We start from the raw sequence: 17,594 nt of genomic DNA, 5'->3' as shown, positions 1-17,594 counted from the left end.
CAAGGTTTGGGTGGTTCCTCCAACCAGGATTGTACGTTTTGGAGTATGGATCATGGGTCTGCCTAGGTGAGTTTCCAATGTAGTTGGCTTGTTTCTGCTCACCCTCTGCTTCTGCATTCACTCCTTCTTGGGTTGCTGATGAGGTGGTGATTGCTGCTACTTGGTTCCTCTCCATTTTCTTGATAAGGTCAGCCAACTGCTTGGTGATCAGCTTGTTCTGGGCCAGCAGTGTATCCACGTTGTTTAGCTCCATTACTCCTCTAGTGTTGCCTCTTTCAGAAGCATAGAAGTAGTCATTCTCAGCTACAGTCTCAATGACATCTATGGCTTCTTCAATGGTCTTTTTCTTGTTCAGAGATCCCCCAGATGAGTGGTCTACTGCCTTCTTTGATTCGTACAAAAGACCTTCATAGAAAATGTGTAACTGCACCCATTCATTGAACATATCTGGCGGGCACCTTCTTGTCAAGTCCTTAAACCTCTCCCATGCTTCATATAGAGTCTCACCATCTTGTTGCCTGAAGGTTTGTACCTCAGCTCTCAACCTATTGATTCTTTGAGCGGGATAGATTCTCGCCAATAATTTGTTCACCACATCTTCCCAGGTTGTTAAACTCTCCTTCGGGAAGGATTCCAGCCATTTAGATGCTTTGTCCTTGAGTGAGAAGGGAAACAGAAGCAGTCTATAGGTGTCAGGATGAACACCATTAGACTTCACAGTGTCACATATCCTCAGGAATGTGGTTAAATGTTGATTGGGGTCTTCTTGGACACTTCCTCCGAATGAACAGTTGTTCTGAATGAGGGTGATGAGCTGTGGCTTTAGTTCAAATTTATTGGCATGTATGGTTGGCTTTTGGATGCTACTTCCACAGTTTCCTGGGTTTGGATTGAAATAAGAGCCTAGAACTCTTCTTTCTTGTCCAGCATGATGCACTGGACCTTCTCTGCAATGGTTGTGAGCCTCTTCTTCATGATGGTTCTCCATATTCTCATCCATGTTTGGTTCAAAATACTCCTCCTCTTCCTCAGCACCAACAACTCTCTTCCTCTTGCTTCCCTCCTTAGTCTAAAGAAGGTCCTCTCAGGTTCAGAATCAAAAGAAGTTGAAGCCCTGCTTCTTCTACCTGTCATACAACCAACAAGGCCAAAGCAAAAAGGGAGATAGAAAGTATTCTTGTAAAAAAAAAATGCTGTTAGTGTGAGTGATGCAATATATCAAACAGTTAGTGGGTTAGTGAACTGAATTGTAACAAATACGAGAACACCACAAATGGGTAGGGGTAAAGGGAAGAAAATAACTAAAACTGAAAGTAAACTACTCAAACAGAATTTAAATCAAACAAAGGAAAAATGCTCAATCTAGTTATCCACCAATTTAATCATTGTTGATACAAAATCAATCCCCGGCAACGGCGCCATAAACTTGATGCACGGACACTTGTCTCTCAACAATTTTCCCTTGGCAACTATACCGTATTGTCGTCAAGTAAAAACTCATAATAGAGTGAGGTCGAATCCCACAGGGATTGATTGGTCAAGCAACTTTAATTGGAGAAATGTTCTAGTTGAGCTAAGCAGAATTTGATTGGAGAATTGCAGGAATTTAAATGGCCGAAAGTAAATGGCAGGAAATGTAATTACTGGAAATAAAGGATTGAATGTAAATGACAGAAAGTAAATTGCAGAATCTTAAATGGGGAATGGGGAAGATGAACATAAAAGTAAATGGCAGAAAGTAAAGAAAATGGGTAAGATCAGAAATGGAAAGTTCATTCGGCTCAGCAGATGTGGTATTCTCCGGATCAAGTTCATTTTCATCTCTTCCTCAATCAATGCATTCATTGATCTCCTTGGCAATCTTAAGTGATTGAATTCCAATTCCTTGGTAATTCAATCTCTCAAATCTTGATCAATAGCCAATTTTTTGGTCTAATTGCTCATGAGAAGAGATGAAGTATGGTCACTGATTATACCACATGTATTCCCAAATCAAAATGGTGGTAGGATTATATGTCACTATATCCATCCAAACCCCAATTTGGTCCAACATGAGAAAACATTTCTAGCATGATCTCTTCATTCCTCTTCCAAGGTTCCGAAGAGATCTAAGTATGAATAGCTTCTTTTCCAGGACAACTACCCAATTGGATGAAGATTGAAAGCTTTCTAGTAAAATCAAGAGAAAAGAAAGAAGAAGAATAATGAAAACTATTATTGATCCATCAAATTACAACAGAGCTCCCTAACCCAATGAAAGGGGTTTAGTTGTTCATAGCTCTGGGAATGGAAAACAAAGATGGAAAATACATTCTCAAAGTAAAACTAAAAATACAGAGAAAGTAAAATTTTACAAGGAGTAGTTCTCCCAATGCTAAAAGGCTCTCTTCTCTAGTTCAAAACTACTCTTATATATACTACTCTTCTGATCTTCTAGTTGGCTCTTCAAGTCTTTGGATATGGGCCTTTAGATCTTGAGTTGAAGCAGTTTGGAATCTTCAGTGGGCTCAGCTTTACTTGCAGAAAAAGTGTGATCTAGGCATGGATTTTAGCTAGGACGTTAGTGGCGTTAACGTTAAGTGAAAATGTGGGTTCGAGAACGTTAGTGACAATCACCTTTTTCACTAACGTTCCTAGCCCAAGATGGTTCACGTTAACTTCAACATTAGTGGCACTAACGTGACCACCAACGTTGCCTCTTGGTCCATCGCAAGCGTTATTGGCTTTCACCTTTGCCAATAACGTTGCTCTTAGCCCCCCTTTCCTCACGTTAGAGTCCACGTTAGTATAACTAACGTGGCTCTTAACGTGGGCATGCCTTAGCCTCGAGAGTGTTAGTGACACTTACCTTTGTCACTAATGCTCCAAACGCCCTTTCTCACGTTAGTGCCTCACGTTAATTGTCTTAACGTGGCCACTAACGTGGTGGTGATTGCCATCTCCAACGTTAGTGACAAAGGTGAGTGTCACTAAAGTTGGCTCATCATTTCTTTCCTCCACGTTAATGCAATTAACGTGGCAACTAACGTGGCTCATAGTGGCTTGGTCCAACGTTAGTGACAAAGGTGAGTACCACTAACGTTGGCGATTCCTTGCTCCCCCCACGTTAGAGTTCACGTTAATGTAGTTAACGTGACTCTTAATGTGGCCAATTGGGCTTAGTCCAACGCTAGTGACAAAGGTGAGTGTCACTAACGTTGGCATTGTCTTCCCTTTCCACGTTAGAGTTCACGTTAACTGAGTTAACGTGACTCTTAACGTGGCTAATTACCAATTTGGAGCGTTAGTGGTATTCACTTTTACCACTAACGCTGGAGCTCCCTTTCTCTCCACGTTAACTACCACGTTAATGTAGTTAATGTGGCAATTAACGTGGGCCATGATGGTTTCGAAGGCGTTATTAGCAATCACTTTTCTCATTAACGTTGCAAGTTTATTCCCATTCCACGTTAGTGGTCACATTAATTAGATTAATGTGGCTGCTAATGTGGCTCTTCCTTGCTTCCTTTGTCCTGAAATCAAGCAAATAAAGTGCATCAAAGCTCTAATCCAAGTTATGAGACATGCATTATCCAATTTTTCATTCAATTCATGCATAATTCTCATAAAATCACATGAAATTCACAATGTTTGCTTGAATCAAGATGTAAGTGATTATCTACTAAAAACTTGCTTATTAACTAAGAAAATGCATGAAACTACCCTAAAATAGTAAAGAAAAGGTCAGTGAAACTGGCCAAAATGCCCTGGCATCAGGTTCTTAAGCACACTCTTTTTGCTTTGGATTACCACTTTAACCGCTCAGTCTCAAGCTTTTCACTTGACACCTTCACGCCACAAGCTCATGGTTAGGGACAGCTTGGTTTAGCCGCTTAGGCCGGAATTTTATTCCTTTGGGCCCTCCTATCCATTAATTCTCAATGCCTTGGATCCTTTTTATTACCCTTGCCTTTTGGTTTAAAGGGTTACTGGCTTTTTGCTCTTGCCTTTTGGTTTAAAGAGCTATTGGCTTTTTCTGCTTGCTTTTCCTTTTTCTCTTTTTTTTTTCGCAAGCTTTGTTCTTCACTGCTTTTTCTTGCTTCAAGAATCAATTTTATGATTTTTCAGATTATCAATAACATTTCTCCTTTTTCATTATTCTTTCAAGAGCCAACAATTTTAACATTCATAAACAACAAATTCAAAAGACATATGCACTGTTCAAGCATTCATTCAGAAAGCAGAAAGTATTGTCACCACATCAAAATAATTAAACTAGTTTCAAGATAATAATTGAAATTCATGTACTTCTTGTTCTTTTGTAATTAGGAACATTTTTCATTTAAGAAGGGTGAAGGATTTATGGGACATTCATAACTTTAAGGCATAGACACTAGACACTAATGATCATGTAGTAAAGACACAAAACATAGTCAAACATAAAGCTCAAAAATGAAAACAGAAAAACAAATCGACAAGGAGATTAAGAAACGGGTCCACCTTATTGAAGGTGGCGTCTTCTTCCTCTTGAAGAACCAACGGTGCTCTTGAGCTCCTCTCTCATGGCTCTTTGATCTACAGTCAAATGCTCTACCACTGAACTATGGACCCTTGAGATGAACCTCTCCATCTCTCATGACTTGGGGGTGGAAGCAACTGCCTTCCTTTTCCTCTTTCTAGAAGTTTCTCCAGCCTTAGGTTCCATAAATGGTTATGGAAAAAAAAAAGCAACGCTTTTTTTTCTATACCAAACTTAAAAGTTTTGCTCGTCCTCGAGCAAAAGAAGAAAGAATGGTTTGAATTTGAATGGTGAGGTAGGTGGGGATCCTGTGGGGTCCACAGATCCTGAGGGGTTAAGGACTTTTCATCCCTGCTCCATTTAGGCATGCAAAATGCCCTTAGAGTGCAATTCTGGCGTTAAATGCCAGGTTGTAGCCTATTTCTGGCGTTTAACGCCAACTTTTCTTTCTTTTCTGGCGTTAAATGCCAACTTCATGCTCTGTTCTGGCGTTAAACGCCAATCTGCTGCCTGTTTCTGGCGTTAAACGCCCAGGATGGTGCCAGACTGGGCGTTTAATGCCCATTCTGCTATTCTTACTGGCATTTAAACGCTACTAAGCTCTTCCTCCAGGGTGAGCTGTTTTTAATGTTGTTTTTAATTCTGTTTTTGATTTTTCAATTATTTTTGTGACTTCACATGATCATCAACCTAATGAAAACATAAAAATAGCAATGCAAAATAAATAGATATAATTAAATAACATTGGGTTTCCTCCCAACAAGCGCTTCTTTAATGTCAATAGCTTGACAGTGAGCTCTCATGGAGCCTCACAAATAATCAGAGCCTTATAGTTTGCAATCTCCGCAAACCACGAAGCTTCCTGAATAGCAAACAATTGCTCATCCAGAAAGGTTTCAGAGATCTCAATAAGAGGGAGGGATGCTCCTGTTACTGGTTCTATCTGGGACAGGTGATCAGCTACTTGATTCTCTATCCCTTTTCTGTCTCTTATTTCTATATCAAACTCTTGCAGAAGCAACACCCATCTTATGAGTCTGGGTTTTGAATCCTGCTTCATGAGGAGATATTTAAGAGTAGCATGGTCAGTATACACAATCACTTTTGATCCTACTAAGTAAGATCTAAACTTGTCAATGGCATAAACCACTGCAAGAAATTCCGTTTCTGTGGTTGTGTAATTTTTCTGCGCATCATTTAAAACACGACTAGCATAGTAAATGATGTGCAGAAGCTTGTCATGCCTCTGTCCCAATACTGCACCAATAGCATGGTCACTGGCATCACACATTAATTCGAATGGTAATGTCCAGTCTGGTACAGAAATGACAGGTGTTGTGACCAACTTAGCCTTCAGAGTCTCAAAGGCCTGCAAACACCCTGTGTCAAAGACAAATGGTGTGTCAACAGCTAGCAGATTACTCAGAGGTTTTGCGATTTTTGAAAAATCCTTTATAAACCTCCTGTAGAATCCTGCATGCCCCAGAAAGCTTCTGATTGCTTTAACATTAGTGGGTGGTGGTAATTTTTCAATCACCTCTACCTTAGCTTGATCTACCTCTATTCCCTTGTTTGAAATTTTATGCCCAAGGACAATTCCTTCAGTCACCATAAAGTGACATTTTTCCCAGTTTAAAACTAGGTTGGTCTCTTGGCACCTTTTCAAAACAAGTGCTAAATGGTCAAGGCAGGAGCTGAATGAGTCTCCAAATACTGAGAAGTCATCCATGAAGACTTCCAGAAATTTCTCTACCATATCATAGAAGATAGAGAGCATGCACCTCTGAAAGGTTGCAGGTGCATTGCACAGACCAAAAGGCATCCTTCTGTAGGCAAATACTCCAGAAGGACATGTGAATGATATTTTCTCTTGGTCCTGAGGATCTACTGCAATTTGGTTGTAACCTGAATAGCCATCCAAAAAGCAGTAATATTCATGACCTGCTAGCATCTCTAGCATCTGGTCTATGAATGGCAAAGGAAAGTGATCCTTCCTGGTGGCTGTATTAAGCCTTCTGTAGTCAATACACAGACGCCACCCTGTAACTGTTCTTGTAGGAACCAGTTCATTCTTTTCATTATGAATCACTGTCATGCCTCCCTTCTTGGGGATAACTTGGACAGGGCTCACCCAGGAGCTATCAGAAATAGGATAAATAATCCCAGCCTCCAGTAACTTGGTGACCTCTTTCTGCACCACCTCCTTCATGGCTGGATTTAGCCGCCTCTGTGGTTGAACCACTGGCTTAGCATCGTCCTCCAATAGGATCTTGTGCATGCATCTTGCTGGGCTGATGTTTTTAAGATCACTTATGGACCACCCAAGAGCTGTCTTGTGTGTCCTTAGCACTTGAAGTAGTGCTTTCTCTTCCTGTGGATTTAAAGCAGAGCTTATGATCACCGGAAAAGTGTCACCTTCTCCCAGAAATGCATATTTCAGGGATGGTGGTAGTAGTTTGAGCTCGGGTTTAGGAGGTTTCTCTTTTTCCTGAGGAATTTTCAGAGGTTCTTTTATTTCCTCTGATTCCTCCAAATCAGGCTGAACATCTTTGAAGATGTCTTCTACCTCTGATTCGAGACTCTCAGCCATGTTGATCTCCTCTACCAGGAAGTCAATAATATCAACACTCATGCAGTCTTTTGATGTGTCTGGATGCTGCATAACTTTGACAACATTCAACTTAAACTCATCCTCATTGACTCTCAGGGTTAATTTCTCTTTTTGGACGTCAATGAGGGTTCGTCCAGTTGCTAGGAAAGGTCTTCCTAGAATGAGACTTGCACTCTTGTGCTCCTCCATTTCCAGCACTACAAAGTTAGTGGGAAAGGCAAATGGCCCAACCTTGACAATCATGTCCTCAATTACGCCTGATGGATATTTAATGGAGCCATCAGCAAGTTGGAGGCATATTCGGGTTGGTTTGACTTCTTCAATCAAGCCAAGCTTTCTGATAGTGGATGCAGGTATTAGGTTGATACTTGCCCCAAGATCACATAGAGCTTTCTTGGTACAAGTACCCTCTAATGTGCATGGTATCATAAAGCTTCCAGGATCTTTAAGCTTCTCTGGTAAGCTCTTCAAAATGACTGCACTGCATTCTTCAGTGAGAAAAAATTTTTCATTTTCTCTCCAATCCTTCTTATGACTTAAGATCTCTTTCATGAACTTAGCATAAGAGGGTATTTGCTCAAGTGCCTCTGCAAACGAAATCTTTATTTCAAGAGTCCTGAGATAGTCTGCAAAGCGTGCAAATTGTTTGTCCTGTTCCGCTTGGCAGAGTTTCTGAGGATAAGGCATCTTGGCTTTATACTCTTCAACCTTAGTTGCTGCAGGTTTATTTCTTACAGAGGCAGGTTGAGAAGCCTTCTTGAGGGAGTTATTATCAGCACTTGCATGTGTTTGATCCCTCACTGGCGTTTGAACACCAGAACTGGACAAGGATTGGGCGTTTAACGCCAGATTCCTACCCTTTTCTGGCATTTGAACGCCAGAACTGGACATGGATTGGGCGTTTAACGCCAGTTTTTCACCCTTTTCTGGCGTTTGAACGCCAGACTTATTCCTCTCTGGGCTCTTACTTTTCTCAGAGGGATTTTGGGTAGTAGGTTGCTCATCCTCTGTCAACTGTTCTTTTCTTGGCTTTCTGCTGCTTTGAGTTGAGGTGTTTAATATTTTTCCACTTCTAAATTGAACGGCTTGGCACTCCTCTGTTATCTGTTTTGATAACTGTTGTTTTGTCTGATTCAATTGTGATTCCATATCCTTGTTAGCATTTTTGGTTTCTTGTAGCATCTCCTTAAATTCTGCTAACTGCCTTGTTATAGAAGATAGTTGCTGATTAAATTCATCAACTTGTTCCTGAGGACTAAAGTCAGTTGATACTGCCTTAGCTTCTTCTTTCATGGAGGACTCACTACTTATGTACAGATGCTGATTTCTAGCAACTATATCGATAAGCTCTTGAGCCTCTTCAATAGTCTTTCTCATGTGTATAGATCACCAGCTGAGTGGTCTAGAGATGTCTGAGCTTTTTCTGTAAGCCCGTAGTAGAAGATGTCTAACTGCACCCACTCTGAAAATATTTCAGAGGGGCATTTCCTTAGCATCCCTCGGTACCTCTCCTAGGCGTTATAAAGGGATTCATCATCCTCTTGTTTAAAGCCTTGGATGTCTAGCCTTAGCTGTGTCATCCTTTTTGGAGGAAAATATTGATTCAGGAATTTGTCTGATAACTGTTTCCATGTTCTTATGCTTGCTGTAGGTTGGTTATTTAACCACCTCTTAGCTTGATCTTTTACAGCAAATGGAAACAGTAATAATCTGTATACATCCTGATCTACTTCTTTGTCACGTACTATGTTAGCAATTTGCAAGAACTATGCCAGAAACTCAGTAGGTTCTTCCTGTGGAAGACCAGAATACTGGCAATTTTGCTGCACCATGACAATGAGCTGAGGATTTAGCTCAAAACTGCTTGCTCTGATGGGAGGTATACAGATGCTACTCTCATATGCAGCAGTAATGGGGTTAGCATATGACCCCAGAGTCCTTCTGGAATGTTCATTTCCACTTAGATCCATGATGGAGAAAGGGAGATGATGTGAATTACAAGTAAAATATATTTTTATTTTTATTTTATTTAATTAAAAATAACCAAATAAAAAGAAAATAAAATGAAATAAAATAAAGTAAAATAATTAGAAAAAAATATAGATTTCAAAAATTAAAGGAAAATAAAAAGAAATTTGAATGTTGAATTGACTAATTAATTGAAAAGATTTGAAAATTTTTTAATATGATTTTCGAAAAAGATTTGAATTTTAAATTTTTAAAACTAAGATAAGATAAAATAGAAAGTTTTAAAATAAAAATTTGAATTTTTAAAGGAAAATTTAGAAAATCAATTAGAATAAAGAGGAAAGATATTTTTGAATTTAATGAAGAAAGAGAAAAACAGTAAAAACGACACCAAACTTAAAATTTTTAGATCAAAACAAGGAAACTTTGAATATCAAAATGAACACTAAGAGCAACTAATAATTCGAAGAAAAAATGAAAGAAAAATAAAATTATGCAATTGACACTAAACTTAGAAGTATAAAACTAAACTTAAACGGAAGACTCTAAACCAAAAAGAAAAATTTTTCCTAATCTAAACAACAAAATAAACCGTCAGTTGTCCAAACTCAAACAATCCCCGGCAACGGCGCCAAAAACATGGTGCATGAAATTGTGAATCACACTTTTCACAACTCGTACCACTAACCAGCAAGTGCACTGGGTCGTCCAAGGAATACCTTACGTGAGTAAGGGTCGATCCCACGGAGATTGTCGGCTTGAAGCAAGCTATGGTTATTTTGTAATTCTTAGTCAGGAAATTATTAATAAAAATGATTAGATTTATGAAGAGTAGATAGCATAAATTAAATAATACTTGTTATGCAGTAATGGAGAACAGATTGAGGTTTTTGGAGATGCTCTGTCTTCTGAATCTCTGCTTTCCTACTGTCTTCTTCTTCACGCACGCAAGGCTCCTTCCATGGCAAGCTGTGTGTTGGTGGATCACCGTTGTCAATGGCTACCATCCGTCCTCTTAGTGAAAATGGTCCAAATGCGCTGTCACCACATGGCTAATCATCTGTCGATTCTCACTCATGTTGGAATAGGATCCATTGATCCTTTTGCATCTGTCACCACGCCCAGCACTCGTGAGTTTGAAGCTCGTCACAGTCATCCCATCCCATATCCTACTCGAAATACCACAGATAAGGTTTAGACTTTCCGGATCTCAGAAATGGCCACCAATAATTCTAGCCTATACCACGAAGACTCTAATCTCACGGATTCGAATGCTCTGTTGTCAAGAGATGCAATCAAACACGTGAACCAGGAACCAAAGAGATACACACTGAATCTAAGGTAGAACGGAAGTGGTTGTCAGGCACGCGTTCATAGGTTGAGAATAGTGATGAGTGTCACGGATCATCACATTCATCATAGTTAAGTCCGAGCGAGTATCTTAGAATAGAAACAAGCGTGATTGAATAGAAAACAGAAGTAATTGCATTAATCCATCGAGACACAACAAAGCTCCTCACCCCCAACCATGGAGTTTAGAGACTCATGCCAAAGAAGATACAAAATTTAGATGTGAAATGTCGTGAGGTACATAGTAAGTCTCTAAAAGTTGTTTTTATACTAAACTAGTAGCTAGGGTTACAGAAAATAAGTAACTAAGTGCAGATAGTGCAGAAATTCACTTTCGGGGCCCACTTGGTGTGTGCTTGGGCTGAGCATTGAGCTTTACACGTGTAGAGGCTTCTCTTGAAGCTAAACGCCAGGTTACAGCCTGTTTGTGGTGTTTAACTTTGGTTTGTAACCTGTTTCTGACGTTTAACTTCAAAATAAGGCAGGAAGTTGGCGTTTGAACGCCAGTTTGCGTCGTCAAAACTCGAGCAAAGTTTGAACTATTATATATTGCTGGAAAGCTCTGGATGTCTACTTTCCAACGCAATTAAGAGCGTGCCAATTGAATTTTTGTAACTCCAGAAAATCCATTTCGAGTGCAGGGAGGTTAGGATCCAACAACATCTACAGTCCTTTTTCAGCCTCTGAATCAGATTTTTGCTCAGGTCCCTCAATTTCAGCCATCTGAATCAGACCAGAATCAGCCAGAAAATACCTGAAATCACAGAAAAACACAGAAACTCATAGTGAAGTCCAGATATGTGAATTTTGCATAAAAACTAATAAAACCATAGTAAAAACTAACTAAATCATACTAAAAACTACCTAAAAACAATGCCAAAAAGCGTATAAATTATCCGCTCATCAATACTAAACTAGAAAAACCGTAAGATATGCTAGGTGTAACTAATTATACTCATACATCTCAGGTTTTCACTTGCCCTTTCTCTTTTCATCAAACCTCAAGTCCCTCTCAGCCTATATATTATTAGTTCTCTCACCTTTTGCTCCTCCTGTTTCTTTTCAGTCTCAAGTTCTCCCTATTTCATCTCGACATCTATATACATGGTCTCACAGTTGATTAGTAACAGCAAACACAACCAAATTCAAGTACAACAACTATGACAGATAGTAGTTAAACAATAATAATCATATAGGAACCATATATACAATAAACACACTCAAACAATGTCATATAGATACAAATGATGCATGTCTGTCCTACTGGCCATGAGCTCACGCGTCGGTTATGTTGCCAGACCTGACTTGGATAAGCAGGATTTAACCACCGTCCTTACCCATAGGTTATATGAATAAGCGGATTTAGACTACCATCCTTGCTCAGAACACGCAAGCGGGATTAAACCACCGTCCTTATTACCTCTGTAGTAAGCAAGATTGAACAACCATCCTTATTGGGTACCTCAAACAAGCAGGATTACACCACCATCCTTGCTCGAGTTACATTAACAACTCAATCTGCAAGCTGGATTAAACCACCGTCCTTGCCAAACACAAAATAATATGCATTTGGGATCACACCACCGTCCTTGCTAAACACAATCCAATATGCTAGTAGGATCACACCACCACCCTTGCTAAACAATTCATTAGTACAGGAGCGAGAAAAAACCTCCATCCTCACTGCGGGCGGGATAAAACCACCATCCCCACATACGCACAATAACCACGAACAAGTGGGATCAAATCACCGTCCTTGCCAGGACAAAACTCATTATTCAATAACCATGACAAGTGGGATTAAACCACCGTCCTTGCCAGGACAACTCAACATAGTTGACATTAATCTCTCTTGCTTGTTTCATATATTATAAAGCTCATAAATCCCAGTCACTTATCAATTACTCATTCTCATTAACTCGTGAGCAGGATCAAACCTCTGTCCTCACCGAGGGCGGGATAAACCACCATCCCCGCATACTGGGATACTAATTGAGCAAGCAGAATTATACCACCATCCTTGCTAGGTCAGAAACCCTCATCAAATTCACAGTCACTACTATACACATTCCATTCATTCCCAAGATATCATACTCACCCTTGTCATACCTTACACATAATTAATCACTGTTCCTCAATGTCACATCTCTCATTAACACGTGCACAAGATACGACCACCGTCCTCACAACCATTCTCAATTCCAGCTCATTCTCTTTATTCAGCCACGCCATAAGAATCCACAATTCGAAACCTAATACTTCTCTTATTAAGTACCAAACTCGCATCATCATCAATTAACATCAAAAATCATATTTTTACTTCATTCATAGTCATAATTATAGTTGTTCACCATTATCTCTCAATATCAACTCACTGGGATCCTTTCCTAAGTCCTCTACCCTCAATTATACTGGCTCTAAACTCCTAACAAAGCTTACATGGGTTTTGAAGGCTAGAAGAATGGTCGATAACTTAAAATTTCATTTTTGGCAAAACAGAGGGTCATGCGTACGCATGCCATCTATGTACACAGGAGATTCAAAAAGTGCAATGTCACGTATGCCGACTATAGTCGCACACGCGAGTGTCTTGGTAGTAGCATAGGCTCGCGTATGCGAGGCTGTAAAATTTTCCAAAGTCGCGTACGTAGCCCACGTCTGCCTACACAAAAGTACTGGGTAGAGCCCTATACTCATACTGCATGTCACGTCTACGTATGCAGGTATAGTAGATTTTCAGAAAGATGTTATGCTGTAGAAATTTAGTTTTTTAATCCGAACTTTAAACCTTTATAACTTTCTACTCAAAATACATTTTCAATCATTCTTGAACCATTGAAAAGATCATTAGATAAATTTTTATCAAAATCTAGTTTCGTTGAATTTCCAACTCTGGAGACCGAGTTACGACCCACCGAAGTTGGCCACGAACTCTGTTTTTATGAAATGTTACAAAACATACATTTTTAACAATTCTCAATACAAAACCATACAAACACCCTTTTCTAAGCATACTCAATACCCATTCACTATTTCCTCACCATTTAACAACTTATCAACAAGTCCAACACAATAATTTCCCACTTTTATCAACAATTTAATCACTTTCTATCATTTAACACTCAATTTAGACAAGTTTTAATCCAATGAAACTAACATTCATTAATTATAATTCAATCAAATATGAGCAATTATGAAACTTACCACAGCTTACTTCATAGGGGACACCTCACCCCATTACGGCCATAGGCTCAATTTTTCACAACACCACATTCATATCCAAAATTTACAAAACTAAATGCTAAACCACAAATAATTGTCAACATACATAATACTCACTATATCTCATTCAACATATCACATTCTCATCATAATTCATACCCAAACTCAACAACAATCAAATCATTAATTCTCAACCACAACCAACTAATCACAAATACAATCAATATCATTCAATCCTATCCTAGGAGAATCTAGCCTAGACATTCACATAACTTTACATAATGCCTATTCAAAACTGAAACTCGTACCTGAATGTCGGTGGTTTAAACCCTTGATGCCTTTCCTGAATCAATCTCCAAGGTCTACCACTCAAATATTTCAATCAACTTTTGCTTCACACCAAATTCAGCCTAGCCAATCTCTATTCCACATATTATAGTCACAATAATATATCTCGACATTAATACTAGGTTTCATACATAAAATTGGGAGATAATAAAGGTATTTAAGCTTATTGGCCTTAACCCACATGAAATTTAGATCGAACCCACTTGAAATTCATGCTGGAGCATTCCTAAACCACCAAAATCACAATAACACAACACCCTCAAAACCAAAATCACAAATTATTATAGGAAAAGAAACTGGGCAAAAATCTTAGATTTCCTTACCACAAGGCTTAGATAAAATTAAAGAGGATGAGGAGAATGACACGTGACCACAAATGACTCATCAATTGAGCTCCGGATCAAAAGTTATGAGCTCCAGAGCGACGCGTGGCCACATACTCGATTTTGGCTCACCAATCTTAGAGTTCCTTCTCTTCCCCTTTCACATTGCTCCCTCTCTCTTTCTAAGAAATGTGGCTAAAATGTGTGTAATTGGCCAAGTGAAAGGAATTATATATGTGGGGTTGGACCCACTTGAGCCCGGTTACTCAGTTTTGCTCGTTGACCCAACTTTGGGCCAAAACCTTTAAGATTAGAGTTTTAATTTGTATTTAAATATTTCTATCTTTCCAAATTCTAAATTCTAAATTATTAATCTTATTCACTTATAATTAATTTTCTCACGCATAATACAGGGAAAATTTAAGCCGGTACACCCATTGTTATCGACAGACGCGCTTTTTCGCAATTAGTTATTTTTTTCTGCTCAATATTATTTCCTAACTTAATTTTCCACTAAAAATTTCTGATTTATAATTTATTAATTTCTTAACCCTATATACTTACATTTAATTTATTGATTTAGACAAAAGTACACCAAGGTTTTCACACGGAGTACAGTTGTATTCTTAAATTTTTTAATGCATGATTTGTAAACACCAAAATAAAACTCCGTTGTCAATTCTACCCTTCTGTGACTTGAGTAATTTTTTTAGCAGTGGTAGAGGCCAGGTGGCACGGTATTGTGTGATGTAGCCAATTTGGGGTGACACAGTGGAAAATAGAATTATTACATTATTAAATTTATTTAAGGATTTTTACTGGTCAAAGGTTTGTGCAAGGAGGAAGGAATGAGGCACCAAAGATCTTTGTTCCTGGTGTGGAGCCTAATTCATCTGATTCAGATGATGATAGTGACTCCTACCCTCACTACTATTAGTACGAATCTAAAGATTTACATAGTCCAATGTCATCTGATTTTAAGGATGATTATGATAGTGAACAGGGTGTGTGGCCTCTGGAAAATCCAATAGCACCATTTGGCCAAGTTCATCTGGAGCTTGGGATGTAGTTTACTACCATGGATGAGTTTGAGAGATCCATGAGAAAGTACAATATTCAAATGGGAAGAAGCATTTTCAATATTCTATGGACGACAGCTACTCACTATAATAGGTCAAGATGCAAACAACCAGATTTTCCCAATTGCCTACGTTGTGGTGGATTCAGAAACCAGGGATAACTGAAAATGGTTCCTGGAGGATTTACACAACGACTTGGGCAACTACAAGGTGCATGGTTAGAACTTCATTAGTAACTATTGATTTGGATAACCAAAAGTGCACTTGCATATTCTGGCAGCCTACAGGCTTACCTTGTAAGCATGCTTGTGTTGCACTCGCTCTTAGAGGTTGCAGGCCAGAGGAGCAGATCCACAAATGGCTTGGAATGCATGCATACAACACAACTTATGAAATGAATATCAATCATGTGTATAGAGGAAAATGAAGAGATTGAAGGAAGAATTTTTTTTCCACCTTGTGTTAGGGTTCTTAGGGTTTGAAGGAATTGGAGAAGGAAGAGGATGAACAGTAGTTCCATTATTCCCTTTTCTTATATTTATTTCAACAAATTTAATAATGTAATAATTCTATTTTCCACTGTGTCACCTGAAATTGGCCACAACACATAATACCATGCCACCTAACCTCCACCACTGCCGAAAAAATTACTCAGGCCACGGAAGGGTAGAATTGACAACGGAGATTTATTTTGGTGTGTACAAATGACTCATTAAAAAATTTAGGAGTACATATGTACTCCGTGTGAAAATTTGGGTGTACTTTTTTCTATTTTTCCTATTTATTAATTATTTATTACTTTTCTCAGGTTTTACACTCCCTAGCATTAATTTGAGAGTCGTAAATGATATTGATAAACATGAATACCTCTCGGGGATGCACGCACCAAGGGACTATCCAGAGTCTGTTATCGAACATGTCAGGTTTTGACTTATAACCAACAAATGAGCTCATTGGCCATAGGACAAATATGCATCATTTGTATTTGTGTGTAATGATTGAGTGTCAATCTTATATTTGGCTTGCCTTCTTGAATAATTGTATCTATATACTATTCGAGCTAATTTCTCTATCTGTTCAATATATTTGTGTATTTTTTGTATTATTTTGTATGTGTTTGAATAACTAATAGATCCCTTATGCTAGCGGTAATGACGCTGAGGGTTGTTCCTGATATGGTAATTGGAGATTTGTAGAAAACTGAGAATAAATAGATAGATTTGAATCCCTTAGGTATGTTGCTATTTTCTGGTTTAGTGAAAATCCTAGGCTTGGATTAATGAAACTTTAAAGATTAAGATTGCTTAGAGAGTTCCTATTACCGTATATTGTAAAACCCAGTCAAACTTTAATTAAGTAAGTAATTAATTAAATATGGATGCAAATGGTTGCAAAATTTAGTAATCATAATTAAAAATTTTGAGGATGATATTTAGACTTAGTGGATTTTTCTAAGTCAAAAAACATATTTTCTGCATAAAAATGCCTACTGAAAATTTGACCGACAGTACTGGCTGAGATCAGCTCGGTACTACAGCTGAGAAAATTAATTATGAGTGAAAAAGATTAAAAAGTTAAAATTCATGTTTGAGAAGGTAAAAATGTTTAAACCATACATTAAAACGCTAATCTTAAAGGTTTTGACCCAAAATTGGGCTAAACTGGCCACATATGTGAACCGAGTCCAAATTGGGTCCAAGCCCAATATATATATACCTTTACTAAATCCATTTTAGTACCACCATCCCATTCATTTGTATTTCAATGCTAAAATGAGAGGAGAAGGGAGAAGAAGAGTGAAACCATAGCACATAAACACTAAATCCATCATAACTTTCTCTCTGGTGCTCTGATTGTCACACCGTTTGCGGCCATGCGAAGCCTTTCTCATCTTATACAATTCTATCCAAAAATGTTGATAGGAATATTGAGTTCTCATGCCCCATTTTTCTCAATTCATGTTAAATTCAAATTTAAGCTTTGGGTATTTAGAAAGCTTATGGTTTTGGTTGTTTAGGGGTGCTCTAGTATGAGCTATTGGTTTGTTTCATCAACCATTTCATGGCTTAAGATAAGAGATCCTCAAACCCTTGTAATTTATGAAGTTTCATGAATCCTAGGTTGATATATATATGAAATTGTGTAGATTAGAGTGTTGGATGATTTTGAGTACACCTTAGAAAACTGGAATTTGC

The 17,594-nt window shown here is 38.4% G+C and overlaps 1 non-coding gene across 1 annotated transcript; it reads left to right on the top strand.

Annotated features, from left to right (window-relative positions):
- Positions 1-440: 440 nt before the first annotated feature.
- Positions 441-547, top strand: LOC112745536 (small nucleolar RNA R71). Its single transcript, XR_003173458.1, has one exon. It is a non-coding gene; the product is annotated as a small nucleolar RNA R71 (small nucleolar RNA).
- The last annotated feature ends 17,047 nt before the right edge of the window (positions 548-17,594 follow it).

Source organism: Arachis hypogaea, chromosome 14 (assembly GCF_003086295.3).
Source record: "Arachis hypogaea cultivar Tifrunner chromosome 14, arahy.Tifrunner.gnm2.J5K5, whole genome shotgun sequence".
Classification (NCBI taxonomy): domain Eukaryota; kingdom Viridiplantae; phylum Streptophyta; class Magnoliopsida; order Fabales; family Fabaceae; genus Arachis; species Arachis hypogaea.
This window is presented reverse-complemented; position numbering and strand designations above follow the sequence as displayed.